Source organism: Puntigrus tetrazona, chromosome 17 (genome assembly GCF_018831695.1).
Source record: "Puntigrus tetrazona isolate hp1 chromosome 17, ASM1883169v1, whole genome shotgun sequence".
In the NCBI taxonomy this organism is placed as follows: Eukaryota; Metazoa; Chordata; class Actinopteri; order Cypriniformes; family Cyprinidae; genus Puntigrus; species Puntigrus tetrazona.
This window is the reverse complement of record NC_056715.1, coordinates 15658017-15672142: the sequence shown is the minus strand read 5'-3', so window position 1 is coordinate 15672142 and position 14126 is coordinate 15658017. Positions and strand designations below refer to the sequence as shown.

At 37.6% G+C, this 14126-nt stretch overlaps 1 pseudogene; it reads left to right on the top strand.

Annotated features, from left to right (window-relative positions):
• The first annotated feature begins 7034 nt into the window (after positions 1 to 7034).
• LOC122362000 lies at positions 7035 to 13696 on the top strand (annotated as a pseudogene).
• Positions 13697 to 14126: the final 430 nt, after the last annotated feature.

The window sequence follows — 14126 nt, the reverse complement described above, 5'->3', positions numbered from 1 at the left end:
GTAAAGTGCTTTTGAAGAAGCTACGATTTAAGATGTTTCATTCGTTTACTTGTGTTTTGGGTATTGTGATTTATTTGTGATGATGTAGGCTAATCGTGAAGGGTGATATTTTCAGAAGGATGCCTGGCAGAGGCGGGTGGCAGGGTGTGGCGAAGAGGACACGTGGAAGAGGCGGAGAAGAGTCTCGGCTGAGACTGCAGCTGAAGAAAGCTTCAAGCGCAACAGGGCATCAACTTCCGCGACAGAGCAGATCGAGCCTTGGAAGGGTAAAAAACCGAAAAAGCTTAGAAAGATGATGCATATTGCATTGAGTGTAGCGAAAACTAACAAACGACGCTATCATTTCGTTGAAAGAAACGGTATTAAACCACTGATCTTTATGCATTTTGAGAGAACACATTATCAGATGTTTTCGCACGAGGCAGCTCGCAGACAAAATCAAGCCTCGAGCGGATACAGATGCGTCACTGCCTCGGCGGTGTGTCCCACGTCACAGAGCAGACAAATAAGCTGATAAACGCTTTCATGCATTGCGTCGCTTTGGACTTTGATTGACGGGTGTGGTTTTCCAACCAAAGAGGCAAATGGGCGCGAGCTCCAGTAGAAGTGATGGGGCGGGACGCTCAGACGCACACTCCGCAAACACATCCTTTAACTCAGCTGCCTATCATCATCATCCCACATGCGCGATTGCGAGTGAAGCGGTGCATAAACAAGAAATTTGAATGCCGCATGATCCACTTCCTCCTTTCTAAATCTCTTCTTTTTTTGCATGTGCATGGTTCAGGTTTCTAGAGGAGCCTTTAAAGCACTTCCACATGAGTTTGGAAATTTTGGAATAATTGGTATTATTTATTAACTAAAAAAAAATATATATATATATATATATATATATATATATATATATATATATACACACTACACACACACACACACACACACATACACACATATATATATATATATATATATATATATATATATATATATAATATATATATATATATATATATATATATATGGATTTTAACCATTCTTGGTTATACAGACAATAAATCAGTTGTGTTGTTCATTCACGATGTTGATGATTTCCATTCATGCTATTCATGAGTACGCCAGAATTCCATATATACTCAATGCGCTCGGAGCTTCACCTCTTTGTCTTTTGTTTAGCATCTATGCTGAATCCGACCGGCAACACGGCTCTTTTTCAAGTTACAGCTCTCTTTCAGTCTACTCCGGGGTTAGTGAGACTCTTCTGCTCATTCTATGCAGCAAAGCATTGCTCTGCCAATTTATCCAGGCTGTCTGTACAGTTCCGCCTCTCGTGGTGACGTGAAACACATCAGTGGTCTGTTTTTAGAACGGAATAACCTATTAGGCGACTGTTTTTTTATTTTTATTTTTATTACTCTTTCAAAACAAACAAAAAGGGGATACGTACTACTGTAATATACATTATAGTTTTTATAATATAATTTTTATTGATGTTCTAATACATTTCGCATTTCTAGTAAGTAAGATATATTAAGTTCTTGATGAAAAAATTGAAAGAGGAGTAATTGGCGTTATCTTTGCTTTACGATGCATGAAACTTCCCAGAGAGAAGAATTATCAGCCACGTCTGATCAGTATTACATTTTAAAAAAGTATAATAGATTCATCTATTTTATATTTATTTAATATATCAAAACCAACATAGATAGATGCAGCTTCAAGCTGCAAAATGATGTGTTTTTCATTTTCTAATTTAAAAACATTTTGGTAAACGTCATTTTTGCTGTATTGCTTTTTGTGTATTCAGCAGAAAAAAGTATCCATTATATTAATGCAGCCCGATGACAAGATTTTAGATTTGTCAAGACAGCTGAATTAACTAAAGATATATATATATACATATATATATATATATATATATATATATATATATATATATATGTTTTTACAAGATTTGAGAATCACTTTTTACAACTAAATTACTAATCTTTAAAAATGATTAATCCTAGAAAAAATGTGAAAATTGATAAGTATACATTTGCAGTGAGTTCAATTAAACAGTTCTTTTTAAATACACACACTTGGTTATTCCATAGTATGCATAAATGTGGAGAGAAATTATGTTTAAGGCTAACTTTATACTTTTTATAAACTACAAGTGATTGCTTATAAGTTAGATCATTTTTATGAGGCATGTGTAATGTATTCAAAAGACACTCAAAAATTGTGGATATAAAACCATATCCCGATTTACTCTGGGTTTAATTCAGTTCATTTTTAAAAATAATATTAAGAGCTAAAATAAGGACATTAAGCCCACCCTCTGTAAATTTTCCAAAAACACTTAAATAAAACCACAGCAATAACTTCTTTGTAGGATATACAGCACCTCCAGATTCCTCAACCTTGGAGAATAGCAAATAAAGACCAACCAAATTTTTGTTTTAAGTAAAAATGTAGAAATGAGATATCATTCGATATCAAACCAATTTCTGTAATCCCGAACCGAAGGCATGCAAAGACTGTTTAAACTTCTAGTAAGAGTAAGGACCTGCCTTTTGTCTTTTAAGGAAAATATATGCGTCGTATACGGAGTTGATATTTAAAATAATGTGGATGCCTGCGTATTAGGCAATAACCTGTATAAAGGTGGGAGAGGGAGAAACAGGGCATCCAGAAGATGTCATGCAGATTTAAATGCATGCTGTAGTATGTTGAGTATGCAGCTCTATTCTTCATTGCATTTCCAAAAGTACCGTTGTATAAATAATTTTGTTAGTTTTCCCGTCTTGAATGCCTTTGCAGTCAGCTCACTTCCATCTGCGCCTGTTGCTCGTGCATGCTGCCTCCATCCCCGTGGCCTCGCTCGTTTGGGGCGATCCTGCTCTCTTCCATCTACCACCTCACCTTCAGCTAACACCAGCACAGGTGAGTCTAAGCTGTGATGTCCATCACAAGATCCTGGCATTCTACTGTTTGGCTTTCAGTAGCTGTCTGTTTATTTCAGTGAATTTGTTCGTTGGTTGTTTTAAAGAGGTTGCCCAAAATATTAATATTTGCTTAAAACGTACTTTGCCCCAGGCCATCTAAGATGGTTGCTTCTTCATCTGACAGACTGAGCCTTCAATGACTTGTTCTGGATACTGTGCAGTGAATGGTGTCAGAATGAAATCTAGACAGCTGATAAAACATCAGTAATCCACACCACTCCAGTCTATCAGTTACTATTTGTTTATCAGCTGTTTGGACTCTCATTCGTAACACCATTCCCTACTGAATCCATTATTAACAAGTGATGCAATGCCTACATTTTTTGGTGGTTCCAATGAGACCAGAAAACTCATTTTAGTGAGGAGTAAATCGCGTGATCGGCGAATTCTTATTTTTTCAATAGATAAAAGAGCATTCATTTTCTTATGCAGGCAATCCGCGCCACTTGCGTTTTAACACGGAGCGCGCAACATTAATATTAAATTATTTATTCAACGCACTTATTTACATTTCAGATTTGCACATACCTGCAGATACAGAAATGTTTTATACGTCTACTTTATTTTGTATGTTGTATTATGTTTTATAGTTACGGTGTGGAGCTCTGTCACCTAAAACAAATGCCTCGTTTTGTTTTTTTGTGCTTTAGGTTGATTTCCCAGAAGCGTTCTGTACCTGTCAGAGTACCAGGAAATGATCAAAATATAGGACAGTATTGGGCCAGACTGCAGTGAAAAAGAAAAGGGAGGTAAATTTGCGTTACAGAATATAAACAATGTATATTACAGGTGGAGAAATAGCTCTAACAATTCTCTGCCAATAAACACGAAGGACACAATTCACCAGTTGACATTATTTCATTTTTTTAGATCCGAGGACAATGTGCCATATTTATTCCATTTAGTTTCAGACAAACAGGAATGTATATGATTTGTACGATGAAGCATTGTGCAATGTTAGTTTTTCATTTTGCCTTAAGTTCCTGGTAACATAACGTCACAAATTAGGAAGCATATTCTGAAGTTTAATAACATAACATATGTATTTCTCATCTCTCCTCTCTCATTTTTGCTGTGGTAATTATTGGCATCAGATATGTGATATATCACTTTTTATGAAATGTTGTATTACCCTTTCACAAACCTCAATAAGCTTGTGACAATCGTGAATTAATCAGGCAGGATTGAACTCCAGTCATGTTGCATAATAACTGTTTAAAAAGCAGAAAGTAGTGACAATGCTTTTAAGTTTATCTAAAGCATCAGTGAATACTATATGCAAAACATCTCAGCATATCTCACCTTATTGTAAACCAAAGTATTTATATTGAACATAGTGTCCTACAGTATATATTTATGACTGTGAAATGGTTTTGAATATTGAGAAACTATCTGTGGGCGGCTGTATTTTGTATGAATGGAAAGGCTCTCTCACTCTTTGTTTCTGTGTGTGTGTGTGTGTGTAAAGAGAGAAATAAGGATTTACAATAAGGTTTAGACACCCTTGAAATGGCTTCTTTTGTCATTCTTTTAAAATGAAAACTTTTTGATTTAAATTTTATCAGCACAACATGAACAGTGTAGATGAGTTATCCTCTCACGGTGAATGGAGTGCCGTCAGAATGAGAGTCTAAACAGCTGATAAAAACATCAGAATAATCCGCAATGAATGAAGTGTGAATTAGAAAGCGCTGTAGCCGAATCCGTAACTGTTTCTTCAAGGCAAATTCAGTCTATAATTAATCATGGATTACCTGCGGAATACTGTATGTTTTTATACAAAATCTCTCCAAATCTGACTATTCCTTTAAACTGGTCTTTTAAAATATTTTTATAAGCTCAAACCCAAGGTTGTCAATGTCCTTTTTTGATCCTACTGTACTACATGTATGTTGTGTTACTCAAGAAAATTAACTACTTCATGTATGCATTAAACCAACTAATAAAATATCTATCTTTTGTCTTGAACTTGTCTTAAAATGAAGATTTTTGCATATATTTATTTATATATTTGTAAGGCCACTTGACGAGTCATCATTTTTAAATAGTTTTAGTGAAGCAGGAATTAACCCAGATTGTCTAGCCATTAATATATCTCTGCAACCTCTTCCTCTTATATTCTCTGTCTCTCTCAAGGCATTGGCGATACAGTGTCATGTATGGCACTAATAGTGCTTTCAGATGCACTCTCCGGCAGTTAGGGGTTGGGGAACGACGAGAGGGCAAGCGCCGATAGTTAGCAGACGCTTTCCAACAGCGGGAAATGGACATTCCTGGAGCTCACAGATACGATCGTGCGTGTAATAACCTGCCTTGTTAATAATTTCGTCATCAGAAGTAAGTAAAACAAATGATGTCAAGACGACACAAAAGAAAGGAAGGCTGAAGCGCTGAAGCTCAAACGAAGCAGTTTTGGAGCGTTACATTTTCTCTTCAAAGCCGAAGCGTTCCTGCAGTTTTTCGCAAGCTGCATGCAAACTCAAAAACTCCGTATAGTAAATATCCATCTTAGACCATCTTAGGAATGTCGTTCACGACTGGCGTGAGAAACAAAGGCAAGCAATTCAGTGCGTTGAGTTAACGAATCCACAGCAATTTTATCAAAGCTGGTTAGTTATAAGCTGACAAAGTATTGACCGCAGGACTAGTCAGAGAAGAAAAGTACAAATTCTGAGATTTAAACTAAACACTGACCAGAAACCAAGTCTAGCGGTGATACAAAAACTCAAAAGTCACGATTGCTTTATTTATTTTACTTCGAGTGGCGCAAAACGAACTGCATCAGTGATTATGTCAGTGAGATACATTTAGCTTTGACTTTGGACATTTTATTGACTGTGTTGTGTGCAACATATATAAATGATCGATAATAATTTCTAAACTCAAGAAGTTTACAGGGAAGTCTATTTTAAACCAAGCGGCTTCTCATGATGTGTGAGCGCGAGCAATGACTCTGTGGTGGAGCGTGGGTTTTCTTTTTAAATAACTTCTTCGCGTTCAGCAGCCTTCACCAAGTAACAGTACGGTGGCCGCGCGACATCGTATGCGATATCGTTCTCGGTGTCCGCATCACTATTGCTAATCAATGTCCTGTTTTTCGTCGCCTACCACATGTTTATGCGTCTGACATACCTTGAAAGTATGTTGAAATTTGTCTATGACAAGAAGAGTGTTACAAAACCATGACTGCATCATCATCAGATGTTTGAACTTCTGTTAAATACAGGGGCCATACACTTCAAAGTAAAATCAGCCTCTATCTTCCTTCTTAAAACACACACACACACACACACACACACACACACACACACACACTCACACACGCACACACACACGCGCGCATGCATCTGCCATTCCTGCTCCTGTGATCTTTTCTTCCTGCCACTCTTCCTGTCACACAATCCTGTTTTAGAGTATTATTATTTTAAAGTCAGTGATGCCTCAGTTGTAAAAGCACCTTAGTGATAATGCATTTCACTATTGATTTTAAAAGGGATTTATAAAATGTGCAGATGAAAAGAGTAAAGTTTTTTAGAGGTTGTGTAATGCTTTACTAGTCACATTTCTTAAGAAATAAACCATGCAGTGGTGTAACAGTTGCTGAGTTTGAACGTCAGTTCCTTTCAGTTAAAGGGTGTGACTGCACGACACCTCGTTCGTTGGTTTTTGTGGTTTTTAAGACTGGTTATGTCATGCAACATGGAAAAATTGCAAAGTTTAACTTGAATAAGACAGAATTTAATAATTGATGTTAATATTAATTACGTGCATGTAATGCAGTTAAGTAATAGTTTTGAGTCAGCAGGAAGTAGAGTTCTTATAAGAGATTGTTCAGAATATACAAACAGAGAAAGGGGAGAGGGGAGAGAGAGAGAGAGAGAGAGAGAGACTCATCGATTGGTCTTTGCCCTGCCTAGTCAGCAGGATAAACTGAAGTAGCAAGAGAAACGCATATGGTATGAGAATGTAAGCTACATTACCCTTAGAATAAAAGCAGATCCTTTTTAATTTCCTGTGGCTGTTATTTATTTTATTCCGTCCGGGCAGATGACTTTCTCAGGATGTCTTTGGTTGGTTTACCTGACCTGCACTGTCTTGTGTTTTATCTCTCGGTTGATTTGGCTCCGATGCCGGACCAGTACTCTCGAGGTGTGGTAAGATGGAGCTTTACTCTGCTATACTATAGTTATATATTTTAATAAATAGGAAAACGAACACCGTACCATGTAATGCATGTATTGTTTTGGATGCGCATATGTGAGCATACTTTCATTAATGTCATAAAACCCCTTGTACCAGATTTAAGTTTAGCAATCGGTGGAATTTTTTACGAAGATAAGAGAACGTGCAGGGCCGAAATAGTCACAGAAACACGAATATATGAGCTTAAATTGTGGATTTGTATGCTTATGTATTCTATTGACAAGCAGTAGTAAACGGATTTGATTCTCTTCATTATTCATCTGTGAGGTGTGGAATAAACAGAAGACTTAAAACCGTTTAAACTGTTAACCCAACGCTTACACTTGTCATGGGAAATGGAAAATAAAGTCAGTGTGTCTATTGCTTATGTTAACACAAAAAATTATTGATTAGATCTTTTACGCGCCACATCAATCACACGATTTGTGATAAAAAAAGTGTCGAAAATCTGTGAGCGTGCAGTAATTTGCTGCAGGAAATCTCAGTCTGAAACGTCTGTCGAAGAAAATACACACAGAGTCGTGAAGATTTAACAGATGCGATATTCTCATAGAATCAGGACACAGTATTCTAAGTAGGTATTCTATATAGGCTACGTCCACGACCTCCCAACGTCAGCATGGTGTAGATTTTTTAGGTCAGGATAATACAAAATAATACAAAAACTAAGAATAATAATAACTAGTAGTTTTCTGATACAAATAAAATTGTACATTTTTGCCTGACATTTTGGTTTTATCTTTCCAAAAAGGCTGCATCAGAGAAAAAGATTGCTAACCCAATTTCTAATTTCCCGCATAATTGGCCAACCCAAAGAAACGCCTCTCGACCTTCTAACCCTCTTCAAAAAAGCCAGGTATGTTTGAGGCTGGGATGCTGGTTTTTACCTGGTCGTATGTTGGTTCTTAGCTGTTTCCAACCAGCATAAACCAGCAAAGACCAGGATAAACCAAGAAAAAGACAGCATAGACTAGCAAAGACCAGGATAAACCAGAAAAAAAGACAGACATAAACCAACAAAGATCAGGATAAACCAGAAAAGACAGACTTAAGCCAGCAAAGACCAGCTAAGAGCTAAGACCAGAAGGACCAGCATCCCAACTTCCAAGACATACCTATCCAGCCTTTTCAACATGGAAACTATCAAATTTGGCAAAAGACATTTTGAAAGTCTCTAGTAGGCTTACAAATGCTATTGACTGAATGATTTTTCGGACAGGCTGTGTTGCTTTTCAAGTTGAAGACATAACACAATATATAATGTTAAAGGTGTATTTTGAATTTGGTAGGTTGATCTAACATTTTTCACTGTGCATTTTGTTAGGACTGGTTAAGCAGGTATGGCTATCTATACCCCCTCCGGACCCCACACAGAAAGCTGCAGACTAAAGAAGGCATTGAGAGAGCAATCCAAAGGAAATGCAGCGTTTCGCTGGCCTCAAAGCCACAGGCAAACTCATTAAATAAAACGCATGCAGGGAAATGTTCATGCCATTGTTGTTTTAAGTCTTTTTTTCTCTTCTGCAGTGTAGATTTCCCCTTTGGTTTTCAATTCTTCATGTAATGGAGAGATTTAGTGACTTTCCTCAGCTGGTGGCTTGTAAATGGTTTTTGTCGATAAATTACAGAAGAAATTATTTATGGGTTTTATTTTCAGTGTGCGATGGGCTCTGGATCTCTAAGGTCTATATATTGATCTAGGTCCTTCTGCGCTGTGCTTCTCAGACAGTGACACCCTGAAACTGATGAACACGCGCGGTGTTCTTTGCCGGACATTATAGGCTCTGAGGACACGCTGAAAAGCGGGAGGAGGAAAAAGATGCCGACCACTGGAAGCCCAGCTGGAAAAATCGGACCTCGTGAAGTCTGTTTTTAAACAAACCCCAAAGTCGTGTCCCGATAACCCCAGCCGCTGACTTTGTCTTTTGTTCCTCTTTGTCCTATTAGCATCCAGGAATTACCCATCTACCCTCCATGCCTCAACCAAGTGGCGTGAAGACTATAATAACCTATGCCTTCAAAGCCTGGGTGATGCTTGACCGACCTTAATTTTCATGCTTCATCCTCGAGAGAGAGCCAGGACAGAGCTGATATCAGATCTGTTTGCTGCAGCTCTCCATGATGACGGGTATCCATTCAGCCAGAGAAGGAGAGCGGCTTGCTCATGCCTTCTTCCCAGGAGAATGATATTGCTGGGGATCGCATTTCGGCAGCGAGAGAACTGGACCTCCTCAGGCAAAGACTTTATTAAATATTCAGTCAGTGATTAATATACTGAATGACTATCCACAGTGGATTTACATTGTATTTATGGATTAAATCAGACTCGCTAATCTGGCATTTAGACATTTTCTGCTTGATTATTCCACAGAGGAAAAATGCTTTAAAAGCATCACGTTCATATTCATAAGCAGGGAAACTAGCAGCGTCTATGTTGTATAATTCATCAATTCAGTTTTAGATGTAAAGCAGCTCTATAGAAATTAGTGGTTTCATATCTTGTTTCAATTCGGATCAGTGTTGCAAATTTATTACTCATTATCAGATTCAGTTTTAGTTTAGATTTGGCCGCCTCCTATAGTCAAAGATTAAAAATTATGTATTTTATTAAATGCAATATTAATATTCTCTTTGGAACCCGATGTATTATAATAACAAACTGTAAAATTTATCATCATTTATAAGTTTTGCAGCATTAGTGCTCCCAAAGTTTTGACTTTACATATGCAACATTTTCCAGAAATAAATGTGCTCTCATTTTATAACAATATTGGTGTACGCTAGCTAACCCTAACTTATCGAAAAGAAATGTCATTGCACCATTTATATGATGCGTACCATTTTTTTATTTTCTTTTTGAAACATTTAAAGTCGTTTACATAGATGAAAAGCAGTTCGAAGAGGTTTGCCTTGCTTTAAGCAGCCAAAGTGCCTCATTTTGACGGATCACCCACTTATAAATGTTCTCATGCATAAATGAAGAGCTCTTCTTTTATCCCCTCTCAATCCTGTTTAGAATAAGCGGTGCACGATTTGTTTGCGTGGCTGTGCATGGTCGGTCATGCACCTGGGTCTCTCTCATTCCTCTCCTAATCAAATCCATCGTACGCACTACAAGCGGTCTGTCGGACTACTTCACATCTACATCCTTCGAAGGTAACCCGCGCGCCATTCAAATCCATCCACGGTGGAGCACGTTCAGCTTTAGTCAACCTGATCTGGTGTGCAAGATCTAGTAAGTCACCCAGATATAACTATATTGCGCTCACTTTGGTATCACTTTGAATCCATCTCTTGAATGTAAAATTAAAGCGCAAGTGTAGCTCTTTTTTTATTCATCAGATAAGATATGAATCATTGTCTGAAAAAGCTGGCCGCACATTTAATTTCCCGACACAGTTTTGTTGTGTCTTGACAGGAAGAAGCAAATCCAACACCTCCTCAGATCATCCTACAACACAGTTACCCAAACCTTGCCGAACCCACCTCGACCCAAAATACCATCAAAGTAAGTCATGATTTCCAGAGACAAAGATGTTTGAGTCAGTGAGACAATCGCATTTGTTCTACAAAAGGCCACACATTTAACTGAGCAAAACTGACAGTAAGACCATGTTATAAAAGATCAGTCAAGCGGACATATAAATTTAGCTCCTTTAGCTACATTAAAGGGCTTAACAAAACAGGCTTTTAAACACTGGGGAGACAATCAGGAGAACTAAAACAGGTGGACAGACACAGGTGGAAACTGATAAACTAATTATCACTAAATGAGAATGGGAACAGGAAGGACCAAATAAGGGCCAGCGAAAACCAAACACCCGTATATACGAAATTTACACTTATACTTGATAATGATCAAATTTATAACTGCGAATATTTAAAACAAGATCTTCTTGCAAGCGTATGCAGACTACAAATCGACGTTTGAGAAAGCGGCAGTCTGTGGCGTTGTGCTATGCCTTTCTATTGTTCTGGAAAAAATGAACTATTTCCACAAAAATGAAACAGCAGAGACTGTTTGAAAGATCACGTAACACTGAAGGCTGGAGTGGTGATGCTGAAATTCAGCTTAGCAAGAATAAGCAGTTATTTGTAAAAAATGTAGCAATCTTCCACAACATTGCTGTTTTGCATATCAAATAAATCTGCAGCCTTGGTAGACAGAAGATGCTTGAATGTTTGATAGCAAATCTAGACATATTTGTTGACCCTGGAATGACAGTTTTTAATCCAAAGATTTAATTTTAACCATATCTCTACCCCTAAACCTAACCTTACCCACATGAGTAAAGCCTAAAATCAAAAGAATGTATGACAAGATGAATGACACTGATTTTAACTGAACTATAAACTGGTTCTTCATATCCCCCCAGTTGGCTAATGCTGTTTCAGGGTTAACAAAGAGATGTTGATGAAGGAGCACGTGGAACTTAGGAGAATCAGTTCTGCATGGTTACACACTTCTCAGCACCCAATAACAAAGTGCAAAAGTGTTAATGACCTCTGTGTCTTTTTGTCTAGACCTGATCCGTCAGCCCAGAATGCCGGCTGTGAAGAGAGTTTTGATGCAGTGGCAAACATCAGAGAGAAGTTTTCTTTTTAAAGGTAAAATCGAATGACTGTTTTTAAGGGAAGCCAAATCTAGTTGATCTAGTTACTTCACTTCCATATTAAGCCAGTGTTTTAGCATGAAGACACGAGTGAATACAGTACAACTGCAATATGTAGTCATTTTTGCAAATTTCCAGAAATGCAAATATAAATCAGTAAGAGCAATTAAATCTACTTAATTACGAAATTATGGCACAGGCGGGGTGGTTTCGTTCATGCGCTCTAAGTCCGTGCACTTCTGGCGAATCAGCGGTCTGGCTCTCTTGTATGCTTTCACCCTGCTCCTCATAAAAACTTCTGGATAGGTCTTCCTCCCGGCATAACAAGATGAGCGCCGTTTATGAAAGAAAGAAAGATAGCAGGATCATCTTCTTCATTAGTTAGTTTTATTCTGCTGAAGTAGGGCTGTGGAGGGCAAATCAATTTGAGAAAGCACATTTCTGTAAGTGAATCGTGCACTTTTCCACACAGGCTCGCAGTACTGGGTATTTCAAGACACCGTGGCACTTTCTGGATACCCACGTCCGCTGTCAGACTGGGGGCTGGTCTCTCATGTGGAAAGAGGTGAAGAGGTGGGCCTTGCGTCTTCATTTGGAGCTCACAACGGAAAGACCTACATCTTCATGGCGGAGAGTTCTGGAAGTTCTCTGAAGGCCTGGACTCTGGGAAATTACCGCCCAGATGCCGTTATCCCAGAAACTCCGCCCGCTGGAAGCGTGCCCAGTAACCCGATGACATCATCACCTGGGGAGAGGGTAATGGAGAGAAGAGATTTGTTACTTTACCTTCGGGACTCAGTTCAGTATAGAGCACAGTAATTCCCATTGCGTGGGTTTTGTAAATACAACATAATGCTTGAGATATCTAGAGTTTGTGTTCAGCACAGATCTTATTGCAGACATTTAACCAAGAAACCCATTCAAAAAAGAAACCACTTTATTTAGGAAGTGCTAAAATTTTGGCCTTATATATATTTAAAATGCTTGTTTTATATATATATATATATATGTATATGTGTGTGTGTGTGTGTGTGTGTGTGTGTACCACAAAACCTATATCTTTACACATTGAGGTAAATTAAAAAAAACTGCAATCTGGAGCGTGCAAAAATATCTAAATACTGACAAAATGGCCTTCGAAGTTGTCCAAATTACGTTCTTAGCCATGCATTTTCTAATAAAAATTAGCTTTGATATATCATGTAATAATGAATATGATCTATAAAGCCCTAATGATTTTAGCGTAAAAGAAAATCTATATAAATCAATATATTTTGGCTGTTGCTACAAATATACCCCACTGATTTAAGTTTTGTGCTCCGGTCACATAATACTGATTATACTGCAACATATAGGAGTATTAAATAATTAATTAATAATTAAATACAGATTTCAGACTCAAAATGTATTCAATTTTCTGCATAAAAGTCATAGAATAAATATACCTTTCCAGATGAATCTCTTTTACTGGGATTTGGCTTTGTGTCATTAGTTATTCAATCGATCAGAATAGTTATACTAATGACACACTTAATATCAACGCTTCTTTCAGCATTATCTTCTTCACTCGTATATAATTGGTAATGCAGAAGACACCAGGAAAGTAAACGTAAACATTCAATCTGTAGCATTAATGCAGATTCAAAATGTTAGATGCAGCGCTGACACAACGCTGGTACGCAGTTTTATTCAGTTTATTTGCCCCTCAAGTGCCTATTTTCTTCAAGGACAACTCATATTGGATTCTGAAGAGCGGAGGAATGGACCAAGACAGCGTCGTTCACAAATCCAACGACAATCGATTGGATGAAGTGTCCAGAACCGTCAACGCACTTCCCTCAACCACAGCGTCCACAAAGGTGCAACTGTGACCTGAGCAGACCTTGCAGATGAAGGCGGCTTCATCTTGGTTTGTTCATCATGTGCTGCTTCCTTCAGGCGTCCTTATGTAGTGCTTGCACGTAATACAACAAGTCATCTGCCTTATTTTTTTACAGACTGTCCCAAAAGCACTTGAAGTGATATCTAATATCCAATTATTACTTATTGTTTAGTATTTTGATCTATGCAAGTTTAATGTATAAATATATTCAAATTAATTATTTTAGGCTTTTAGGATGAAATTAAGTAGATTTTAATTATGCAAATGTAGTATTTATTGTTTTTACCGTCACACCAATTACCATTTTATTTTATCATGTGCATTTGACTTTGTTCCTATATTTCCTATATCTACGGCTATTTATTTTCACAAGTTTTGTCTAAATCAATGAATTTATGTCATGAAGGCATAGGATATGCTGCGTCTGTCTCGATCTGTATG